At 31.9% G+C, this 24,392-nt stretch overlaps 1 protein-coding gene and 1 pseudogene across 3 annotated transcripts in view; one reads left to right on the top strand and one right to left on the bottom strand.

Moving 5' to 3' along the window:
* The window catches only part of DPP10 (dipeptidyl peptidase like 10), a 1,220,852-nt gene that overhangs the window by 425,084 nt on the left and 771,376 nt on the right, over nt 1-24,392 (top strand). The gene's annotated exons all lie outside the window — the stretch shown is intronic.
* LOC112470817 lies at nt 2,794-2,912 on the bottom strand (annotated as a pseudogene).

The raw sequence follows: 24,392 nt of genomic DNA, 5'->3' as shown, positions 1-24,392 counted from the left end.
GGTATCAGGTTAGTACGTTCCCCTAAATCAGAGGTTCGAAATTCATATCATGTAGCTTAAATGAAATTTATAATTATACTTTGTTTCTTTGATACAATGATGTCCCTACTCTGCATTTTAAAGTTTGATTGACGTTTTGATTTAGTTATCATTATACAGTGCTTACTATGTGTCAGTCATCTTTTAATGTTTTACAAATATTAACTCATTTGGTACTTATAGTATCTCTATAAAATAGAATTTTATTACCCTATTACTATCCCATTTTTAATAATAAAACTGAGGGACAGATAGCAAGTCAGTAGTATTATTGGGATTCAAACCCAAGAAAACTGATTTACAGTCATGTTCTCCTTAGTCATAATGTTATGCCGCACTCTTTAAAATATTAATTTCTATAGGGTAATCTGGATTTCTGCTTTCTCTTGAAGCATGAGATATTTTGATTATACTGAGCTCATAGTCCCATAAGTCACGAAAACTACGGCAGTGAGGGCCGGCTTCCACATTTAGATGGGGAAATGGGCTGTTTAATTTGCCTCAGTTTTAAACTATTCTTCTATTTTTCCTAGCCTACCCACTTGTTGATGCTTCCTGCCTACGTTAAGTAATTATGACATTCAAGCCAAATTTTATCTTTTCTGTATTAGATATATTTTCTTCAACTATTTTTTTAATAGGCTCAGAGTTCAAAGTATTTGAATGAAGAGAAACAGTAGAAACGTTTGTATAGACAAAGATAGGTTTTGGCCTACTTGTACTTTCTTTTTGTTTGCTTAAATTAAGGGTCTTAAAGAGGAAAACACAAAGTTCACCTGTTAATAAAACAATTTATAAAACTCATAGTTTGTGAAAGAAGTTGAGGCCATATAGAATTAAAAATATTTTAATGCATTTTAATAATGTCAATGATTTGAGATCCCATGGGGAACATGGAATTGAGATTCCATGGGGAACATGATTATGATAAAAGACTGCTGGTTAGACTAAAATTATACTCCAGACAGAGGCTGTTATATAATTTTACTATGTTGAACGGCTGTCTTTGCCATTGAGAATGAGGAAGGGAAGAGCAAAAATAAGTGCCTTTAAAAATGTTAGATGAAGAAATGACTAAGTCACATGTAAAATCAACCTATCAAATATATGTATGATGTACTTAATGTTTATAACTGCAAACCTTAAGAGAAGTAGCATCAGGAATTTCCTCATTTAAACATAGACAACTTTTAGAATGATACATTTTCAAACACATGACTCTAGCTTTAAGAACTCAGTATAATTTTGTATGAATAATTCTAGAAAAAAATACCTGTATGTTTATATGCTATGTATCTATGTTTAAAAATTGCTTTTACATATCCTTTGTTCTTTGATTTCTACAATAAGTCTTTGGGTAAGTAGAGTAAGTACCATCAATACCCTCTTTTAGCTACATGGGTTTGCTTTATTCTCCTTTTAAAAACTTTTCTCCTTATGACCACAGTATTGCCGTGTATGCAAAGCATTACAAGTGTCTGATATTCTGACTCATGAAATTCTTCCAGATCTAGCTTTCTTTCTGCTTGCTCTGAACCTCTTAGTGCTGACACAGACACTGACACCCCTCATTTCTCAGACCTAGTGAGTCCCAAATCTTCGATTCATTTCTTTAACTAGTCCATATAATTGAGAGTTTTGGTTTTGGACTGTTAGCCTTGGATTCCCCTGACGTTCACACAGGACATTAAATCCAGGCTACAGATGTTTCCTAACATCCTTGGGCTCCAGGCCCAAGGCCTCAGTTCCAGTTTAACAAAATAAGAAGTCGAACAGTATTTTTTAAAAAATATTAAAATAAACAACAACAACAACAACAAAACAAGTTATGATTGGGCCATGATCAGTACTGTTACCTGTAGCCCAATCATTTAACTAACCTAATGGGAGTTTTACTGACCTAATAAGAGTTTTATGACATTTAAATTAAATTAATTAATTTAAAGCATGTAGATAGACTTGCCTGTGCCAGACCCAAAAAATTCTCATTATTATCGTCAGCATCGTGATTAACAAGATTATTGTCTTTACCATTATGATTATTATTAGCTGATTAGTTTTGAAATTTCCTTAAACCCCAGACTGTTGGTATTATAATCTCTGTTCTTTGTATGTTAATTACTACTTGGCTTGTATTTAAGAGTTACTATAGTTTAAGTATTTGCTAAAAAGTTTAACAAAATCAGATGCATTCGTTTAATGCCTAACTATTTAATGACCAGGCTATTTCTTCCTCTCTTTCTTTGCACGTATTTGCAAGTATTTTTCTCCTGTCTCCCTACCTCTATTTGCTTATGTGTATCTATGACTCGACGTGAACATTTAAGGAAAAAAACATTACAATTGCAAAGCCTATTTGGCCATGTTTAATAGTGAAAGATCTTGAGAGAAAGCTATCGATTATCTGTATATCTCACTCCTTTACTTGTTCCAAGCTTAGAAAATAAAGTAAAAATAACATTACTAAAAACTTTAAGGACAAAAAAATCATAAGTTAATCAATAAAAACTTTAAAATAAGAAACAACATCAAGATCACGTTAAAATAATTTAGTCAGACATTTACCAAGTGGGAAGAAAGTAATAGGCTGATTAGCTGAATCCACTTAAGACAGCTGAATTCATTTTATGTAGACACAATGTAAAAGATCCATTCTATACCTATTTTCATTTTTTTTTAGGCGAGGCAATCCTTGGTTGACCTCACAGATCGCAAGGACCTTGTTGCCTATAATCCCTTTTTTCGAATTTTTTACACTTATAGCACTTGGTCTTCTTAGGTGGTCTCCCATCCAAGTACTAACCAGGCCCAACCCTGCTTAGTTTCGGAGATCAGATAGGATTGGGCTCGTTCAGTGTGGCATGGCCGTAGACTATACCCATTTTCTTAAAAACAAAATGTACTTGACCAAGTAATCCTTCATTTGTATCATATATGCCTGATATTTCCATGTGGAAAAAACAAGATTTACCAGGAAAGTACATTATTCTTCTTCCCAGGAGTTAGTGGCAGTTTGGCTAATAATTTTCTTGTCTAGATTACTGAATTATTCATTTACTTTGGTTTCAAAAGATGATTCAAATAGTAGATCACTTTATAGGTAAATTGTTTTATCATTTTTTTTTTTTGACATATGTTTCTTTTTCTACTTCTCTCTGACCATTAAACCGAAGTTTACATGTATCTACTGACCACTTAACCATAGTATAGGTAGGGCACGAGCGGTAAATGTTTTTATAGGATATGGTCCTCATCCTCAAGGAATTTACTATCTAGCAATGATTAATGTTTTTGTTATTTCACTAGTTTTCTGCTCAATAAACTACCTGACCTTATTAATATTATTATTGTCATCATCTCACAGATCACCTCAGTTCTCTTTAGCACTCTATTATAAACCTATCTGACCAATTTATCTAAACTCTTAAAACTATTCAACTTAGCAGTCTCAGGGGGATATTAGGGATTGAAATAAATTGGTATCTTTACATTTGAAATATAACTTTTTCTCACTAAAAAAGCAAACAGTTTGCATAATTCTCAAATAATTTTGAAGTGTAAATTGAAAAGTTTAAATTATAGTAAGAAATAAAATTAAACATGATTCTAAATATTGTAAAATATAGCCTCCATGGAAGTGAATGGGTGGGCGGGTGTCTTTGTGGTAACTGAAATACTTGACCGAAAACAAAATAAAAAAATGTAATTTATAATTGATTTCAGAGGTAACTAACTTAAGAGGTAACTCACTGGCAGGAGTTCCCTGTGCTGTCCATGAACTTTTCTGTAGACTTTGGGATACTGAGATCTTTTGAATTAGGCAGAAGAGACCATGCTCAGTAACTTAGAGAATTCAGCACTAATAAAGACGAAAATTATTGTATATAATGGGATTTCAGGATTTTAGTAAATCCAGTTTAGATGACAAATGCCATTGAAAAAAGTATTTTATGACAACATATAAGAGAGTATACTTATTCCTTGAGGAGGTTTTTTGCCTCCATTTTACCTACTTTTAGGACCTGTACTGAACAAATGAAATAGTCGAAGCTATGAAATTTGATTCCTCCCAAACACTAAGGGGAAAATGTTGAATAAATCTACATAAAAAACATCCACAACATAAAGCTGAGAAGCTTAGCTTACGTGCATTAATCATCGCTTTGTGCTGTTTGCAAAACAACCATCAAATTTGGCCCAAGACAAAATAAAGAATATTGCCTCATTAACAAATTTGGCAGTGCTATAGTGACAGTAATCACATTTTTATTCTATTTTCATATTCAAGACTTCAAAGAAGCTTAAAAATATTCATTAACGAAGCAGGTTGCAGCATGCCAACGAGGAACTACATCAGCACTGTCATATATAATTTGGTGAGCATTATCTAGGAGGGCAGAGTTTAGTTTTAACTGCAGGAAATACATAAACAAAGAAATAAGCCAGATAAAATTAATGAAAATGTTCTATTAAAAAATAAATAAGTTTCTCATGAAAAGGGGGGAAAAATCTTACAGTGTAATATTCATTTGGATTATAAGTGCTATGGTCAGTCATTAATGAGCAATATTATTTAAGGACCTTTCCAAAGACTGAATTTTCACTAAATACAATTATATAAAATAACAAGAGAGTATACAAAATGTGCCAAGTTATATAAAATAGCAAGGAAGTACACAAAACTTATTTAAAAAGTGAAATGAGTCAAGTACTTTAAACATTTACTTGTTTAAGTAATAGATTCAGTGATGATAATAGATGCTTATCTTTGTGATGTTGGTGTCATTGCCATTCTGAAACAAGTTTTGTTTAGTTCACATTACTTTTACTTTGCATTTGATCATCAATATTAGAAATGGAGCCAATATTACTTGTGTATTTTGTGGATGGTTTACGTCTCTGTATTCACAGACTTAAAGATCTTAGAAAATAATTGTTTTTTACTTTAAAATTAAAACAGAAACCTCACTATAGAAAGGATAAGAGGCCCGTTTGACCATTGATGTGGGTAACATGCCTAATTTATGTACCTGGCATTTGGCTGGAGTGATAGAAAAAACTGCAGCCCCTTGTCTCCAATATCTAGCAAATATTTTCTGTCTAATATCTAGAAGCAGCTTAGGCTTCTTCATATGCCATTTGGATTCCAAAAATTTATAATCCCTTTGTACATTTGCTCTAATTGATTATATTGAATTTGCTTGGAGCCATTTGGACAGATTACCTATCATCTATCTATCTATCTATCTATCTATCTATCTATCTATCTATCTATCTATCATCTATAACTAATAGTTCAATTGATAAGAAAAATTTAATAAAGGATGAGGAGTAATTGAGTGACCAAGGCTATGAATAAATAGAATTATAAAGATAATGAAACCATTGAATATTATGTCACTGTTGTCCGGGGAATATTTTTTCTTCAAAGCAACTCAGAAAGGCACCTGAGTGCCTCCATAGCACATTAATAGTCCATAGCACATACATTGAAAGCGAAAATTGCTTTAGTATATATAATGACTACTAAAATCCAAAAACTGACCAGATAGTTCATAGTATCTTAAAGCTATATTAGGCATATAGTCTATTCTTTCTCCTGCAACGAGTATGTGCTATATGCATGTTTGTTTTAAAATTTTATTTACTATATTTTTTCATAAAAGACTTAGAGTCATTTATAAATAATGCATATAACAAAATAAACAAAAACACCTAAAATAAAAAGAAAAAATCTAAAAATCAAGATCTGGAAAAATATGAATTATAATGAAAAGCCAAGTAGAAGAAAGGAGAAAATATAAAACTTATTTGAATGTCAAATCCATATGGTTGCTATAGTTTACTTTCCTGACAGATGAAGCTAAAATAGAATAAGCTAATCCAAGTCTTCTCTTAAGTATAGAAAATGAAATAGCTATTGTTGCAGTTAATAAACTTTATCTGTGCTGTTTAGTTCTAAAATGCTAAATTTCATTGTCACATCACTTACCTCTCAAACTGTGAGTGAAAAAAATGCAGGGGCAGAAAAAATAGATGCCAATTCTAGAATCACTCAATTACTTGCTGAAAGCTTTGAGATTGAAACCAAGTATGTTGATTTCTGGTCAAGTGTACTTCTCCTAGTATCCCAGGTTCACTACTACCTTGAAGACTAGGTTAGAAGCATACATTGCCTGGGTTTGAGGATCCTGGTTTTGCTTCACAACGGCCAAGTGATACAGAAATGGACAGGAATACAAGAGCTTGTGCTTGTAGAGAGGATAGTAGGGGAATAATCAATATTTCTTGATTGATGACATACAGTTTCCCTTATATAGCATTTATAATTTCCAGTGCAAATTAGTAATGTGGGATATCATGAAAGGATATGATTCTTCTTACAAGCAGGTAGATTTTTATGCTCAATGAACTAGGAGTATATATGAATAAACATATTGTTAATTGTTTAAAATGCTCATTTCAGTTCATTTGGTCATTATCTTGTTCATTTTATGTGACCTCTTTTAATACATTAGTAAAATTCTTCGTTATTCACTTGATCAATGAATATTGCTTCGAATAGTATTGTGATGAAAATTTTAAAAAATAGATACATGTCTACAGTGCGAACTCTGTTATTATAAAACAGCTGAACATCAAATGATGCCTTAAGATGTGCCAAAGGCCAGCCTCATTTCACCTGGGCTCAGGAGGAGATCTCAGATGGCCTCACCCAGATGTCTGGCATTCAGTCGGGGTAATGGGATCAATTGGGACCTCATGTCTCAGACATCTAGCAGATACTTAAGGCTTCTTCACATGGCATTTGAATTTCAAAAAAATCTAGAGAGTAAAAATCAAAAAATAAAACAAAACCAAGTATTTTATAAGACTCTGCATGCATAATATCTGCTAATGGAAGGAATTAGAATTACTGGTGTCTTTTTTTTTCTTTTTCCACAGTCTTTTACTTCATTTCAGTTTTTTCTAGTTTTTTATAAAATACATATGAGCTATTAAATTGACTTGGTTCTTTTTCCTGTTGCTGTACTAACGATATCTTGATCAAATGAAGAAGAATTTATTAAGGATCTATTATACTTAGGGCACTGCACTAGGTGATGGGGGAGGGGGTGTTAAAAAGGGCCCCTACATGATCTAATCAGTTTATACTACGTGGTGAACTCCTTGACCGAATAATAAGATTGCTGGGGATGTTTTAAAATTTCTTTATAGGTAGGACAGATTTTGTAAAAGAGAAACTCCGTTGCTGCTGACTATTCTTTTAGAACTAGAAGACAATTGTCTATAGAAGGGGCAAAGCAACAATGATACTGCTGGAATGAGTTTGAGGATGGGATCAACAACAACAAAAATGTCTACTTGTGACCTTCCCTTCACTCTAATATATTTTTCAAACATTTAACATTTAGTGGGCATGATCTTATATTGGAATATCTTTGTCCTTATTAAAATATGAGGGATTTATGTGCATACTCAGTGTAACATGACCTTTTAACTTGTTTGCCTTTGTTGTCCTCTTTTTCCATTGTTCATAAATTGATAGTGTTCATCACCAATATGCTGGATGATCTCTAAAATCCAAATCTTTTATAAAAAATAGAGAGGATATACAAATGCATTCAAAAGTATATTATAGATGAAGACTGTAGAGTGTGGTGGTTTAGCACATGCAATCCAGAGTTGATTCCCCAGCTGTAATCCGAGTTGTTCCACTTGCCATTTGTGTCACTCAAGCGTATTATTTAACATTTTTAAGTATCAAATCCCTCATCTGAAAAATAAGGATGATAAATTCATCCTCAAAGAATTGAGAAAAAAATTAAAAGGAATAATGTATAAAAAGTTGTTTTATCATATACTCAGTACTCAATAAATTAGAGATGTTATTTTTAGTGTTATTCATGATAATGTCCTGACCATCAGAAACTTATATTTCTTTAAATCTATAAATTTAATAAAATTATTTTTGCTTATGAACAAAAATTAATAAGGTAAGAGAGAGAAAAAATTATATTTCTAGAAGAATGTATACGTTTATTTTTAAAACTACATTTGATATGAAAATCTTCATAAAAGTATTCTTAATATTTGGATAAATATGTTCCTGAAGCTATTCTGATTTTTGGACTCCTATCTTTAAATTTTTGGACTTTATTTTTTAAAGCAATTTTAAGTTTACAACAAAATGGAGAAGGAAGGAGGTACAAAGATTTCTCATATACTCCCAGACCCTGCACATGCATGGCTTCTCCTATTATCAACATCACTCACCAGAATAGTACATTTTTTCCCCAAGGATGAACCTACATTGACACATCATAATCACCTAAGTTCATAGTTTATCTTAGAATTCACTGTTAGTGTTGTATATTTAATGGGTTTCAACAAATGTATAATGACGTATATCCATCATTATAATATCACATAAGGTATTATTGTTATAATACCACACAGAGTATTTTCACTGCCTTAACAATCCTCTGTGCCCTACCTATTCAACTCTCATCTCTTCCCCTCTTGTCCTTGGAAACCACTTACTTTTTATTGCCTCCATAATTTGCCTGTTCTAAAAAGTCATGTAGTTAAAAATCATACAATGCGAAGACTTTTTAGATTGCTTTCTTTCACATGAACATCACGTATAGGTTTTTGTGTGGACAAGCGTTTTTAACTCCTTTGGGTTAATATCAAGAACAATTATTATATTGTATGGTAGGACTATATTTAGTTTTGTAGAAAAATAAAAGCCAAATTGCCTTCTAAAGTGATTGTAAAATTTTGCATTCCCAACAATAAAATATGAGAATTCCTTGTGCTCCACATCCTCGCCAGCATTTGAAGTTTTCAGTGCTCCAGATTTGGGCCATTCTAACAGGTGTGTAGTTGTATCTCACTGTTGTCTTGATTAACAATTCCTGGTGACTTATGATGTGGAGCATCTTTTTACATGCCTATTTGTCATCTGTATATATCCTTTGGTAAGGTATCTCTCAAAGTCTTTGCCTCATTTTTTAATAGGATTGTTAGTTTTCTTATCATTGTTTTAAGAGATCTTTATGTTTTTTAGATAACAGCACTTTATTAGATGTCTCTTTTGCGAATATTCTCTTCCAGTCTGTGGCTTATCTTCTCATTCTCTTGAGATTGTCTTTTATAGAGCAAAGTTTTTGTTTGTTTGTTTGTTTGTTTTATTTTTTTAAATGTAGGTCAGGTTATCAATCCTTCATAGGCCATGTCTTTTGTGTTGCACCTAAAAAGGCACCACACCCAAGCCCATTGAGGTTTTCTCTTATGTCATCTTCTAGGAGTTTTATAGTTTTATGTTTTACATTTAGGTCTATGATTGATTTTGAGTAAATTTTTATGAAGGATATAAAGTCTATGACTAGGTTAATTTTTTGCATGTGGACATCCAGTTGTTTTAGAACCATTTGTTGAAGAGACTACCTTTGCTCCATTGTATTGACTTTGCTCCTTTGTCAATGATCAGTTGACTCTATTTCTGAGTTCTGTTCTGTTCCGTTGATCTAGCCATCTGTTCTTCCTCCAATACCACACTCTTTTGATTACTGTAGCTTTATATTTAAGTCTTGAATTCAGATAGCTTGAGTTCTCCAACTTTGTCCTCCTTCAACCTACCTTTAATTTTAACTTTTTCACATCTCTTGAGTAAAGAAGCAATTACTTTTTACTACAGGCATCCTTTTTTGCAAACATCACACTAGCAGCAAAACCTTCTCTAATCTCTATTAGATACTTTATCATATAAAAATTGGAATCTCTGGTTACCAATGAACATCATTTATTTTTATTAGTATAATGATATAGAAAACTTCTTAACAGTGCCTATAAGAGAGATTAACTTTCTCATGGAATCTGTCTGTATAACAGTATATATTCTGAAAAAAATCATGATCTGCAGGTTGAAATAATTTTGACTGGCAGTGATTGCAAATGTATTTATCTATTGAAGATATAGGCTTAGATACATCTATTACATCTGTGGTTGTGTCTGTTTTTTCCTTAAAATTTCAAATATTATTTTATTTACTCAAATTATCAAAAGTCTGTATGTATACATTTCATCTACACGTCATCTTAGAACATATTCATTTTCCCAGAACAACATTTGGGTGTAAATATGGATTATTTTTCCTAGTCTGATAGTTTTGCAACTATCTAATTAATTTAAAACTCCTTAAGAACAAGGTTGACGTCTTAAACTGAGAAGACCCCTAAAAGTCTTGAGGTTTGTTTCATATTCTCTTTCAACACTTGTGCCACTATGAGATTACTCACCTTCTCTAAAGTCAAAACTATTTATTTGTAAAATGATGATAATTATATGTATTTCAGAGAGCTTTCTAAGGATTACAGCATTAAGGTCTGGAACTACTATAATATCATTGCTTTCCCTATTTCACCATTATGAGAAAAATATTGTATGGCATATTAGAATATAGAAATATTGTCGTCAGTGAAAGCTTGGGTTTGAACATTAGCTCATGGGACATAGTGGTTTGATCTTACATGTGTTACTTGTGCCATGTGACCAGGCCTCTCATCTCGAAAACAAGTATCATAATAGTTGTCTCTGTATTATAAGACATCAATATCAGTGTTCAGCACAGAGCGGCATCCTCTAATTCTCCTTTTGAGCATAATTTTCTAGCACAGAGTAGAACACATTAAATGTGTTGATTGACTGATCCCTGTATCTTTGAACGCTTCATTAAAAAACACTAACGAGGTCATTAGACTATAGCAGGAAAAAAAAGAAGATACATTTAATAAAGATGTTGACACAAAGTGACAAGTCTCAAAAATGTTCATGTTGTCTGTATAATGATTAAGAATAAAGAAAGTTTTACTTTGAAAACTAAGTTCAGTAACTAACAGAAAATAAAAGATGATCAAAAAAGTTCTAGTTAATGATTTAAAGTTGAAATTAGTTTGTAGATAGAACTGGAAGTTCATTTTGAGAGTGACTTAAGATTGGATTAAAGTTCTCAAGGTAAGACTCAAAGAACAACCACCTCTCTGCTTAAAAAATGTGTATATATATGCATTTTCTTTTATAATGATGTACTAAGAGACTGTAAAGAAGATTTTTCTTCTTTGGGTTAAGATCCACACTGGATCTTTTTCAATTTCTTCTTGTAATGAAGGTGTCATCATGAGACAGTCCACCAGAAATAACTTTGCCCAGAATCTCTTCATTTACACATGGACTGTACAATCAGCCCTACCTCAGGAAGATATGCTTCTGGAGATATTTTAATTCTTTGTTGAAGACAAAATTGTATCCTCCAAAAATTCTTATGATGAAATCTTAACTCTTAGTACCATAAAATTTGACTGTATTTTGAGATATGGTCTTTAAAGAGGTAAAATGAAGTAATTAGAGTGTGTCCCCAATACATTCTTACTGGTATTCTTTTAAGAAGAGAACATGCACAGAAGGGAGATCATGTGAAGTTACCAGAAAGGCAAGTCTATCTACATGTTAGGAAGAGAAGGCTCAGAAGAAATCAACCCTACCAACACCTTGATTTCAGATTCTGGCTTCTGGAATTGTGGGAAAATAAATTTCTGTTGTTTAAATCTCCATTCTATGGTGTTTGTTTGACAGCTCTAGTACAGTAATACATCCCTGTTCATTCTGTGTCTAGAGCTGGTTTAGAAAAATTTCTCAGATGTTTTATTTTTAGTCTATTTAATCTGAATAGTGGTCTTCAGATCTGGATCTGTATGACTCTAACATAAAATTTTTACACATAGTTTATACATATTACTAATAATAAAACAATGACTTGAACCTGGAATCACATCATTGTCATCTTTACACATAATGATAAAACTTTTGGGCTTGAATGTATACAATGTTTTTTTAAATTTCTGTGTAACGTTGCAAGCAGCTAAACTTTGTAGAGCAGTTTTATAGGGCCATTCATTTAATCTTCTTGCATAGCATTTGAATTTTTAGGCGAAGGCCAAAGAAAATCATTATTTAGAAAAATCAGTTAGGGAAAAAAAGTTGTTTTCAACTTGTCTCTCACTCCACTATGTCCATACTAAAACTGAAAAAGTCATGATAATGTTGCCTTCAGACATCTGGAAATGACAGATGACTGTCAAAATTGTTCCATTTTTTAATTCATATTTTCAATCTAAAGTAAGAATGACTAATATTTTAATTAAAAGGCCTTGGCAAAAAGAGAAATTCACACTACATACATCTTTATTGTGTCTATTCAGATGTTGTTCACGTCAAAAGTCATTTGCAAAGATCAAGTTCCCCGTACCCATCCTGAGAAGACTAGAGATAGAATTCTACCAGTGTTTATTGGGCTGATATTCCAGCAGGCACTCACTATCAAGTATGGGTATATACATAAATATACCATGTCTCCCTCCCTTGAGGATTTCACAGTCTGGTGGAGAGACAAACATAGTTTAATGTCATTTAGTACAAGATGTGCTGAGAGGTACCTGTATATTCCAGTGCTGATCAACAAGCTAGAAGAAGTGATTCAGATCTACTGATGCATTAGCAGGTAGTAAAATGGATTTGAGGCAGGAACATATTTTCTAAATGATTTTGTGTGCTGCAAGGCAAAGAGAAAACATGCTGCTCAAGAAATAGGAGAGTTGAGAGAAAGCAATTTGATGATGAAAGGTACAAAAAGCAATATTGAGGGGAAAAGAGGGATAGAAAATAAAATATAAAATATCCCCCCACCATCCCATGAAGGCACAGAGTGGGGGCCTTGGAAAGAGAAGAATTTGAAATAGAACATACACAAAGGAGAAACAGAAATTGAATTTGATCCATAAATGCAGAAGAGTCCTCAATATCCCCAAGCCAGCTTCTCAAAATTTTATGAAAATTAACCACACAATTAGAGCAATTTAAATTATTACTCACTTGTTGTTGCAGCCAACATTTGGATACTTATTAGCATCATTTATTCCTGAAGCATTAATTGAGGGCCTACTATGTTCCAATAATTCAGTGGCCAATTAAATCAAGTTTAGAGTCAAATGAGGCATTGACAATGCATATCAACTTAGAAATAAAAATACCTTAATTTCTTCTATTTATTGAGTACATGCTATGTGTAGAGCAGGGTAGTAGGGAAGAATATGGACAAATGCTGTCAACCTGCTCAAGCAAACACTCCAAGTTATATCTGGTACTTGTTTTCATCTTCCAATACTTCTGGAAAATCATATCCTGATGAAAGATGCTACTGTGTAAAATCAAAACTCATTTAAAAAAAAGACATAGAAAAAATAAATTTTAGACAAATTTCAAGGACTATAGAATGTCCATCTCAACCAAGTCCGTGAAAAAGATATCTGTGGAGAGTGGTTGGCAGCCAAATTCAAATAATTGTGTGATGGTGAGGCAAACTGAGTATGAAAAGAGGCAAGTGTCACAGGTGGAAGATAGTCTAAGGATATTTTAAAGTATAAGTTCAAGGAAAAAAAGGCACTATAAGGTTACAGAATAAGCCTTATCACAAACTAAATGACAAATGCTGTTTGCCGCGTGTAGCTAATGTGCAATTAGAAATCCAATTCAGGCTCTCTTTACCTCTTAGGGCTATCACAAATTTGATGTGTCACACAGGTATTAAGTATCTTAATAATGTTAAATATCATATAAATGGAAAGGTTTATTACTAAAAATTAAGCTTAACTGCATCAAGAAATGCCACAAGTAGATAGAAGTGCAGGAGGGTTATCTTCAAGTATATGGTTATGGGGAATGAACCGAGAATGAAACATGAGTCTTAATTGTGCTCACACATAGAGCTATTGCCACCAGCAGTGCTTTTATCAAAAAAGAGCATAATCAGTCATTAGCAAACAATTTCAAATCACTGCAAGAAAATCATGTGCCCTTTCTGGAGAGTCATTTTGTAATGGCTTTAAAGTATTTTTTCCTGGTGGATGATTAAATAGATTGTTAATCTCTTTTTGTTATGAGTGATTGAAGGACATTGAGTCAAAATTACAATTTAGAGAGAGGAAATCTGCACTTTTCTTTCAATATCATAGGATATGTTAAATAATGATTTTCACCCCAGTCCTTCTTTGCAGAATGTTCCCTCTGCTAAGGATGTCTGTCTTTCTGTGGAAATAACACATGCCTTTTTGTCTGAAGCTAGTATTGGCTTTCCATGAGGCAGAATCTTTAACCTCTTTTAGAACAAGAACCCCCTACCACCTATTGTGGGCTGGAAACTAATAACCCCACTAAAATGATCAGAAGTGGTTGGGAAACTCTCCACACAATTAATGTCTTAAAAACTTCATACTCTTTTAACAAAATATTCATTAGTGTCTAACTCTCTTTGCTAAGTACTATGGACCACACATCACCAAGGATAAATCTCAAGGAACTTATCAGCTGGTAAGGGAGATAGGCTATGTATATCAGTGTGCTAAGATAATATTTTGTATTAACCATCTGCTCCTGCTACCCCTTCCAATCTTCCCAGCATCCTAAAACCCTGTCCTGATCATCCACCACCTTGCCAATATAGCCAGTTAGACTTTATATACTAATTACTTCAGGAGGACCTTCCACTGAGCTGAGGCAGTACTAAAAACAATGTCCATTTGAGTGTTTTCTCAAAGGAGAACAAAGGAAAGACAATATAAAGTTTGAAAGATACAATTCAATGAGAATGAGGCCAAGGACCACACACACTGTAATGGACTCAATAAAGACAGCCTTCTGAGCTCTGCTCCATGGGCACAGTTACTACCCAGCCCCAGTGAGCCAGCAGAGCCATTCAGCTTTTTGAGAACCTCATGTCTTTATGTAGATAAACCTCATGTCTTCGTGTAGATAAACTCTTTGTGGCAGAGTCAAATTAATTGTTCTCCTAGCTAGTTGATGAAGACTGCCAACCAACTGCAGCATAGAGATCTTTAATCGCTCTGGTTGCTCATACCCTCAGCCCCCATCGACATATCTTTCCCATGTGGACAAAACTCCTTTTCAAAACAAAGGATAAAAGATGGAGCCATGAGAAATGGCAGTGATAGGAAGGAATAAATCCCCACAAGTAGGGAAGATGGGATTTAACAGAGCTAACTAAAGATATTCCACTGAGCTGAGGCAGTGGGAAAACGAGTGCCCATTGGACATGCGTGTTAACTGTATTTCACAGAACACCAATATACTGTAAGATCAAAGGATCTTTATTAAAAATTATTAATTCTGTAATTAAATAACCTTTCAAACATTTCTATATTAAATATCTCCTTGAATGTCTCAGGGTTCCAAGAAAAATAAACTAAGGAAAAATATAATTTCTCAACGTAAATAATCATAGAATTCTTTTTCAAAATATATCAGTCTCACAGTTTAATAATGCTTCATGTAACTCATTTTGAAAATTATGTATTCATCATTAAATATATTGCACATGTACTATGAGGTATATATGAATCTAAATTAATAAAGTAGAAAGCAATATAAGCCTTAACAGAGATGCAGATCAAATGTTACGGGGTCCAAAGGAGAAACTCTCATTCCAGCCAAGGCGGACAGGGGAGGTTTCAGGGACATGGCATTTAGGTGTGGTCTTAAAAAACAGACAGCTTTTGGACATTTGGAGGTGGGGGCAGAGAGAAGTTATGCTAGGATGAGGAAATAGCAAATGAGGCACAACTATAGGAAAGAGAACCAGTGGGAGGAAGAGTAAATAACTTATCTTGGCTGTAGAATGAGAAACTCAGATTAACGGAGTTATCAAGGTCTAAGAGGCTGGTGGGACCGAATCTGGAGAGTTGTGATTTCTAAAATAAGAAGCTTCATTTTTACTCTGCGGAAATAACAGCCTGCTTCAGGTTTATAAGCAAATTAGTAACACCTTTAAAGTTGGAACATAATTTTATCAAATTAACATATTAATGATGAAAACATTTTCATATTGCATACATGAGAAATATAAAGTCAACCTTTCAGTTAAAATTGTGAAACAAACAAAAATTAGTTTTTGACATTGCCCTTTGCTCCTGCTCTGTATAACCTCATCTGGGTTAAGTCTGGCCCTATCTTCTAATTAGATGCGAATTTAGCTCCCTGCTGCCTAAAAATCTTCGCTACCCTCATTCCACTTCCCATGGACATCTGCCATTTTTCCCACCCCTCTCTGCTATTATCTCTGCACTTCTCCACATATTTAACAAAGTCCCATGAGAGAGGAGTTTCCGGCTTGTGTACTCTATGTAAAAGACTACTCTGCTTAATAACTTTGGAATTAGTCAAATCTAAATCTATCTTATTTATTGATCAATATCCACTGAAAATATTAAACGTTCCTTTTTCTTTGTCTAAATGATATTTATGAAGTACATTGGATCAAAGCAGCAGAATAATAACTGAAATAGAGTAGTTACTTTTCAGAGTAACACTCAACATAGGTAATTTTCCTTAACAATTGTTCAACAGATGCTTTAATACCTGACTTTATAAGGTTGGCAAAATCGACTTAATAAGAAACGAACCAATTCTAAAACCTGCCCGTAATTTATCTGAATAAAGTGTCATTATACATCATATAAAGTAAAATAAATGTGTCATTATATATCACATTATTTTTTAAAGGCTTGAATTATGCCTTCATAAAATATGTAAAAAGTTAAAATAAATGAGTAAGTAACAATATGTAAAAGATGGGGAAGTACATAGTTTATGGCAAAGAGAAATATAGAAAAGGATTAATGGGCTGCCAACTAAGTAGAGTAAAAATCCAGTTGTTCCTTGTTGCACTTACTAGAAATATGACCGTTAGGCAAGGTTCATAATCTACAAAAGACATCAATGGTTCCCATTAAGAAGCCAAAACTAGTTAATAATTGTAAAAACTGAGGAAGTGCAGTATGAGCCACATAAGTATTGTCTACTATCATTTTGCTAAAGGACCTGAAAATGAGGGCTCTGAGTATTTAGCATATTGATTGAGAATAAAATAATGAAGTGTGCATGGTAAAATATCAAACATGCAAAATCTACAATCAATGAAGCATTACCCACATGTGACTGGCCACAGTCCTGAGAAAGAGGCCCTATGGTAATAAATAGGAACTCATAAAATCCCTCTCTCTTCTTTGCGGGAGTATAGTAGAATTTCATTTCTCAGCCTTATTGCAAGTAACGTGAGGCCAGGTGACGAGTTCTGGACAATGGAATATGGACAAGAGATATGTGGGCCATTTCCAAAGGTAAAATTTCAAACTTTTTCACAGGACACTTGATGGACTTTCTCATCCTTCATATGCTGGACAGATGCCAAAGAATCCAGTGGAAGATGTAATTACATTGAAGAGATTGGAGCTGGAGGACACCTGGGTCCCCTAATGACTATGAATGCGCAACTTCCATTCCTCAGACTGGCATCCAAAATGTTGAATTGCATAATAAAATATGAATATTTATTATTTTAAGCCACTTAGATTTAGTGATTATTTATCAGTTTCAGTAATATACAATAATGAAAAATTATTCAAACAGGAGTTAGGATACTTCTCTCCAAACTGTACTAACATTTACTAGCTATGTAACCTCAGTCAATTTATTTAATCTCGTTGAATTTCCTTTTCTTTGCTGTAAAAGTCCCATCATAAACGTTGTAAGAATTAAAGAGTATAGTTATAAAGCTTGGAAAAGAGCAGGACCCTAAATGACCATTTAATCTAAATTTAACAATAACTTAGTACTTATACAGCAGTCAGATATCTATACTACATAGCACAATTAGTTAAATCATGTTTTTAATAATACAACTATTTAGTTGGCAGAAGTTTTTGCTTTTAATAGTAAGCCATATGTTGATTTCAAACAGATGAAGCTCTCATCAAACTGCTTTCTTCAGATACATGGTATTGACATACCGAAGAAAAGAACAAGGTTTTACTTTCTTCCTGATGTCTCTGCAACAATTTGCCCACTTTCTTTTCTAATAGAGTAGCCTGTATTTAATATGCACAACAACTGCAGGTCATTAATTCTCTAAGTCTCTCCTAAATCAATCCTCTTGATATGGACTAGAATCTTAATGTAGTTTTGGTAGTTGAGAATCTCATCTAATTTATTACACGGAGAGAGGTGTGACACAGGAAAAATGCATGTTAACTACTTAGATAAATTTTTTTTTCAGGACTTTTTTTTCAAAATAGTCACAAATAGATAGCTACCCCAAAAAGACTATACATGATAGTTTAATAAATGTAGAAATTCTATATATGAAAATAATTTTTTATGCATGCATATATTTTACAGCTAATTGTCATCTTATTTTCCAGAGTCAACTAAGTGGTTAAAAGCAAGTTTAGGCTTTTTGTTTTTCTTATAAGCTTTTTTTATTAAGAAATAGAATATACAATTACAAAAAAAATGCATTAAACATCGATGGTTTGCTATTAAATAAGCTATTGTGCTACTATCACATAGAACAAGAAATACAACAGTGCCAGCACCTCAGAAACCCTCCATGTGCCCCTTCTCAATTAAAATTCTTCCCTCTTTTCTAGATGAAACCATTCTTTTGATTTTCATGGCAATGAGTTCCTCACTTTCATTATACTTTACTACCTAATTATGCATTCTTAAATACCATATTTTAATTTTATAAATTTTTGAAGCTTGTATAATGAAATCATCACTATTATTTTCTGATTTTCTTCTTTATCTCAACAATATATTTATAATATTCATCCATGTTAATTCATGTATCCTTAATTCATGCATCTTTATTGCTGAAAATGTAACAATTTTTATGTTTTGCTATTGACGGACAGTTTGGATTGTTTCAGTTTGGGTCTATTACAATTGTGTTGCCATTGATACTTTATACATATCTCCTGGTAGCCACGTTTACACATTCTATTGGATGTATACCTAAAAGTAGAATTGTTGACTCGGAAGTATATAATCTACATTTTCATCAATAGTTTATTAGACCTTTGATGGCTCCCCTTCTTTGCCAGCACACGATATTGTCTTTTTTTATTATTATTATTTTGGCAGTCTGGTGAGTGATGAGTGTGTTTGTTATCTCGTTGTAGTTTAATTTTCATTTGCCTAATAACTCCTGAAATTGATCACATTTTCACATGTTTATTAACAATTTTGAGTTCCTCATTTGCAAAGTGCCTACTCAAGTTTTTGCTCTTTTTTTGACCAGGTTTTTTTTTTTATCTATTTGTGGGAGTGTCCTATCTATTCAGGATACAATCTTTTGTTTCTTTATATGTTTCAAGTATTATGTGGCTTATCTTTTCACTTGCTTCATTTCATTTGATCCACAGAAGTTTCTAATGTTAACATATCCTTTATCAACCTTTCTTTTATGGATATTGCTTTTTGAGATCTCTTTAAGATGTCTTTTTCAAACTTGAAGGTAAAAAGGTATTCTCTTATATAATCTTATAGAAGCTTTGTAGCAAAATTCCTTTCAAATTTAGGCTTATAATACACTTAAAGTTAATTTACTTCTATGATGTGATGTAGGTGTCAAATTTTTTTCAAATGGATATCCAATTGTTCCCACACTTGAAAAACTAATATAATATTGTATTTCAAATGTATTTTAACAAAAATAAATTTAAAAAATAAAAACAAAGAGTAAAACTCATTGAGTTAAGTAACAATCCAAATAATCAAATCTTAGAACATTTTCAGTATCTCTCAAAAACAAATTCATAGCCATTAGTAGCCATTCCCCTCCTACCCTAGGCAAGCACTTATCTAACTTCTCTCCATATAGATCTGCCGAGTCTGTATATTTCTCATAGACAGAATCATATAATATTCTGTCTTTTATTGTTGGCTTCTTTCACTTAGCATAATGTTTTCAACATTCATCCGTTTTGTAGCTAATAGCACTACTTCATTCCTTTTTTATTCCATGTTATGGGTAGGCCATATTTATCTATTTATCAGTGATGGGCATTTGGATTGATTCTACTCTGCCTGTTTTGAATTATACTGCTGTGAATATTAGTGCACATGTTTTTATGAACATATAGGTTTTTATTTCTCTCGAGTGTTTAAAAAAGGAGCAGATTTTCTGGGTCAAATAATAGCTCTATATTTTTTGAAGAACTGCTAGTTTCCAAAAGAGATTGTACCCATTTACATTTTCACCAATATTCTATAGGTATTCAAATTTTTCTACATTCTCATCAATATTTGCTATTCTCTTTTTTATTATAAACATCCTAGAGAGTGTGAAATGATATGTCATCATAGTTTGTATATAAACTTCCCTAATAACTAATGATGATGAACATCTTTTCATGTACTTAGTGATCATTTATGTATCCTCATTGGAGAATTGTCTAAGCAGATACTTTGCAATATCACACATTCATCTTTTTTTGGTTAAAGAAGTATACAAATCCTCGTCTATTTGGTTAAATTTATTTCTAAGTATTTTATTCTTTTGACGCTGTTTTAAATTGAATTGTTTTTGGATATTACATTTTAATGTATAGATATATGATTGATTTTTGTATATTGATCGTGTATCTTGCAACCTTGTTAAACTTGTTTACTAGTTCTAATAGTCGTTAGTGTATTTCTTAGGGTTTTCTTTGTAGAAGACAATATTATCTGCAGTAAAAAGTTTACATCTTTCTTACCTATCTGAATGCCTGTTATTTTCTTGCATGTTGTCTTCATTGGATCCTTCAGTACAACATTGAATAGAAGTAGTGAAAGTGAATAATCTTGTCTTGTTTCTGATGTTATTGGAAAATTATTTAGTTCTTCACCATTTTAAGTATATTAGCTTGGGTTTTTCATAGATGCCTTTTATTAGGTTAAGTATGTTCTCTTTTATTCCTAGTTCATTAAGTACATTTGTCGTGAAAAGGTGTTGAATTTTGCCAAATTATTTTTTTGTCTCTGTTGAGATTATAATGTGGTTTTTGTCCTTTAATTTATTAATGTGGTGCAATCAATTAATTGATTTTTGGCTGTATCCCTAGGATAAAGCCCACGTGGTCATGGTGTATAATCTTATCTATATGTTACTGAATTTGGTGTTCTAGTATTTTGTTAGGTTTTCTGTCTATATTCACAAGAGATATTGTCTGTAGTTTACTTGCAGTATTGTCCCAAGATATTAAGTCCTTATAGAAGGCGATTGGGAGCTTTCCCTCTATGTTTTGGAAGAGTTTGTGAAAGATTTGTATTGTCTTATTAAAATTTCTGGTAAAATCCACCAGTAAAGCCATTTCTGCCAAGACATATTTGTGAGAAGTTTTAAGATTTCTAATTTATTCCTTTTATTTGTTATCAGTCTATTCAGATACTTTATTTCTTCTTGAGTCAGTCTTGGTAGTATGTGTTTTTCTATAATTTTTTCCATTTTATCTAAGTTGTCTAATTTAAGCATACAGTTATTCATAGTACTCATTATATATATGTATATATATTTTTTCACATATTATATATGTATATGTATATATGTGTATGTATATATATGTATATATATATATTTCTCTCTCATTTCTCTTGGTCATTTTAGGTAATATTTGCTAATTTTGTTGATCTTTTCAAAGAACTAAATTTTGGTTTGCTTGACTTTCCTCATTGTTTTTCTATTCTCTGTTTCATTAATTTCTGCTCTAATTTTTTATTGTTCTTTTACATATGTTTGCATTGGGATTAGTTTGTGTTTTTTTCCAGAATCTTAATTTTGAAAATTAGAATATTTGCTTGAGATTTTTTTTTCCTTTTTAATATAGCATTTGCAGCTATAAATTCCTCTCTAAGCATTGCTTTAGAAACATACATTTTGGTATCTTATGTTTTCATTTTTAGTCATCTGAAAGTACTTTCTATTTTCCCTTCTTTGACCCATTGATTATTTAGGAGGCTGATTTTTAATTTTCATTTAATTGTGGATGTCTCAAATTTACTTCTTGTTGATTTCACATATAGTTCCATTCTGGTTGGAAATCATAAATGATTTCAACTCTTTTAGATTTTTTGAGGTTTGATTTATGAACTAGCATTTGGTCTATTCTGGAGAATACGTGTACTTGAGAAGAATCTATGTTTGGTTTATTGGGTAGAGTGTTATAACATATCTATTAAGTTTAGTTGGTTTATGATGTTTAGGCTTCTATTTTCTTGCTCAACCTCTATTTGTTCTACCTATTAGTGGAAATGGAATATTGAAGTCTTCAGTTACTATTGTTGAATTGTCTATTTCTCCCTTTTATTTTTTCAGTATTTGCTGCATGTATTTTGGGGTTCTATTGTTAGGTTTATAATTGTTATATCTTCATGATAAATTGATCTTTCTATCACTATAAAATATCCCTCTTTATTCCTAGTAATTATATGTATATTTGTTGTTGTTGTTGTTGTTGTTTTAAAGTCAATTTTGTCTGAAATTAGTGTAGATAATCCATCTCTTTTATGGTTGCTGTTTATATGATATATCATTTTCCATGTTTTTACTCAACTTAGTTGGATATTTCAATTTAAAGTGTGTCTCAATGTAAATATATATATGCCTTTCTGTTAAAACATACAGCTGGAACTTATTGGATTTTGTTAATCAATGTCACCATTAAAAAAATAAATAAATAAATCTTTAAAAAAATTTAAAGTGTATCTGCTATACATTATAAATTGTATAACTGTATTTTGATTTTTTTTAATCTAGTCTAATACTTTCTCACTTTTGATCGAGTTATTTAATCAAGTCAAATTTAATATTGTTATTGATATTTTTGGATTTATAGCTCCTATTTTTTTATTTCTATATATCTGTGTCTCCTTTTGTTTCACTGTACCTCCTTTACTGATTTCTTTTTTAATGACTATTTTCTAGTGTAAATTTTAATTATTTTAAACCATATTTTTATTTTTTTTTAGTAGTTGCTTTAGGGCTTGTAATATAAATTTAACTCATTAGAATCTGCATCTATACGATCTTAATTCCAGTAAAAAGAATAAATTTTAATCTTATAAAGCTCTATTCCTACCTCCCCTCCTCATCTTTTTGGCACTACCATTCAGTACTTAATTATCAAATATGATGTTTCTATTAAGCTTTTTCTTCTTTGGTAGATAAACATTCGCAAATTTCTTTTTTTTAAAAAAATTGAGAATGGATTTTAAATTGTATCAAATGTTTTTTGTACATCTATCGAAATTATCATATAATTGCATTCTTTATTTAATTAATGTGGTGAATTATCTTGTTTGATATTCTTTTCTTAAATCGACCTTGTATTTCTGGAATAAATTGATATTAATTATGATGTATATCTTTTTATATATTGTTGAAATTACCTAAGTAACATTTTGCTCAGAATTTTGTATTTATATTTGCAATGGGGTTTGGTGGAATGATACTTGTTATATTTTAGTATTGATATATGTTACCATCAAATTGGGGTTTATGTTTATTCATTTATTTACCGTTTCTTGAAGAACATTTATAAGAACAGTGTTACTTCTTCCTTAAATCTTCGGAAGATTTCTATAGCTGCTACCTTGGCCTAAGTTCTCTTTAGAAAAATATTTTTAAATAATGTATTTGGTGGTTGTTAATAATTTGCTTCTCTTTCCTGTGTCAGTTTCAGTGAGTTATATGTTTCTAGAAACATGTCCATTTACCTAAATTTTCAAATTCAGATTTCAAATTTGTTAAAAGCTTTTATTTTTTTCTTAATAAAATATATTAATTATGAGAACTTAGAAAATTTGATTTAGCTCTATAAATCTCAATTTTGTAATAACAAACATGTGGATAATTAACAGTAAATGCTGCATTTCTGATGGAATGTTGTTTATATGAAAGATCTCTGATGGTATAGATTATCTAAAACCCTAGATAAATGTATAAATAATTCTTGATCTGGAAGAAGAATCCTCAAAATTTCTAAAATATCATGAATATAGAGCTAGCTTTGACCTTGAGGCATCTTTGAACAACTAGTGGATTGAAAGTTAGACATACAAAGACTGAAACCAAGTTGAATGAAAACTCAGATCACAGACCCCACAGAAATCTAGATTCCCCAGAAAGCAATACTATCAATGGATTTCTAGAAAAAAAATCATGCCACTTTATGGAAATGTGTGGAGATAAAAATCTTTCTCAGTCTAGATCCTGAGAAAAGCAGGAACATTTTTCTCTGAGAAGGCTTAGTTAACTACAAGCCAGCAGTCATTGGAATAGAAATAGAATACAGAATATATTTTCTGTCTTGAAAAAAAAATCTCAAGTCATAAATTGAGTTTAACCTTGTTCTGAGTTGGAAGTTTTCCACATATCTGGCAGGAAAAAAGCACAGGC

Source organism: Pteropus alecto, unplaced genomic scaffold, assembly GCF_000325575.1.
Source record: "Pteropus alecto unplaced genomic scaffold, ASM32557v1 scaffold3, whole genome shotgun sequence".
In the NCBI taxonomy this organism is placed as follows: Eukaryota; Metazoa; Chordata; class Mammalia; order Chiroptera; family Pteropodidae; genus Pteropus; species Pteropus alecto.
This window is presented reverse-complemented; position numbering and strand designations above follow the sequence as displayed.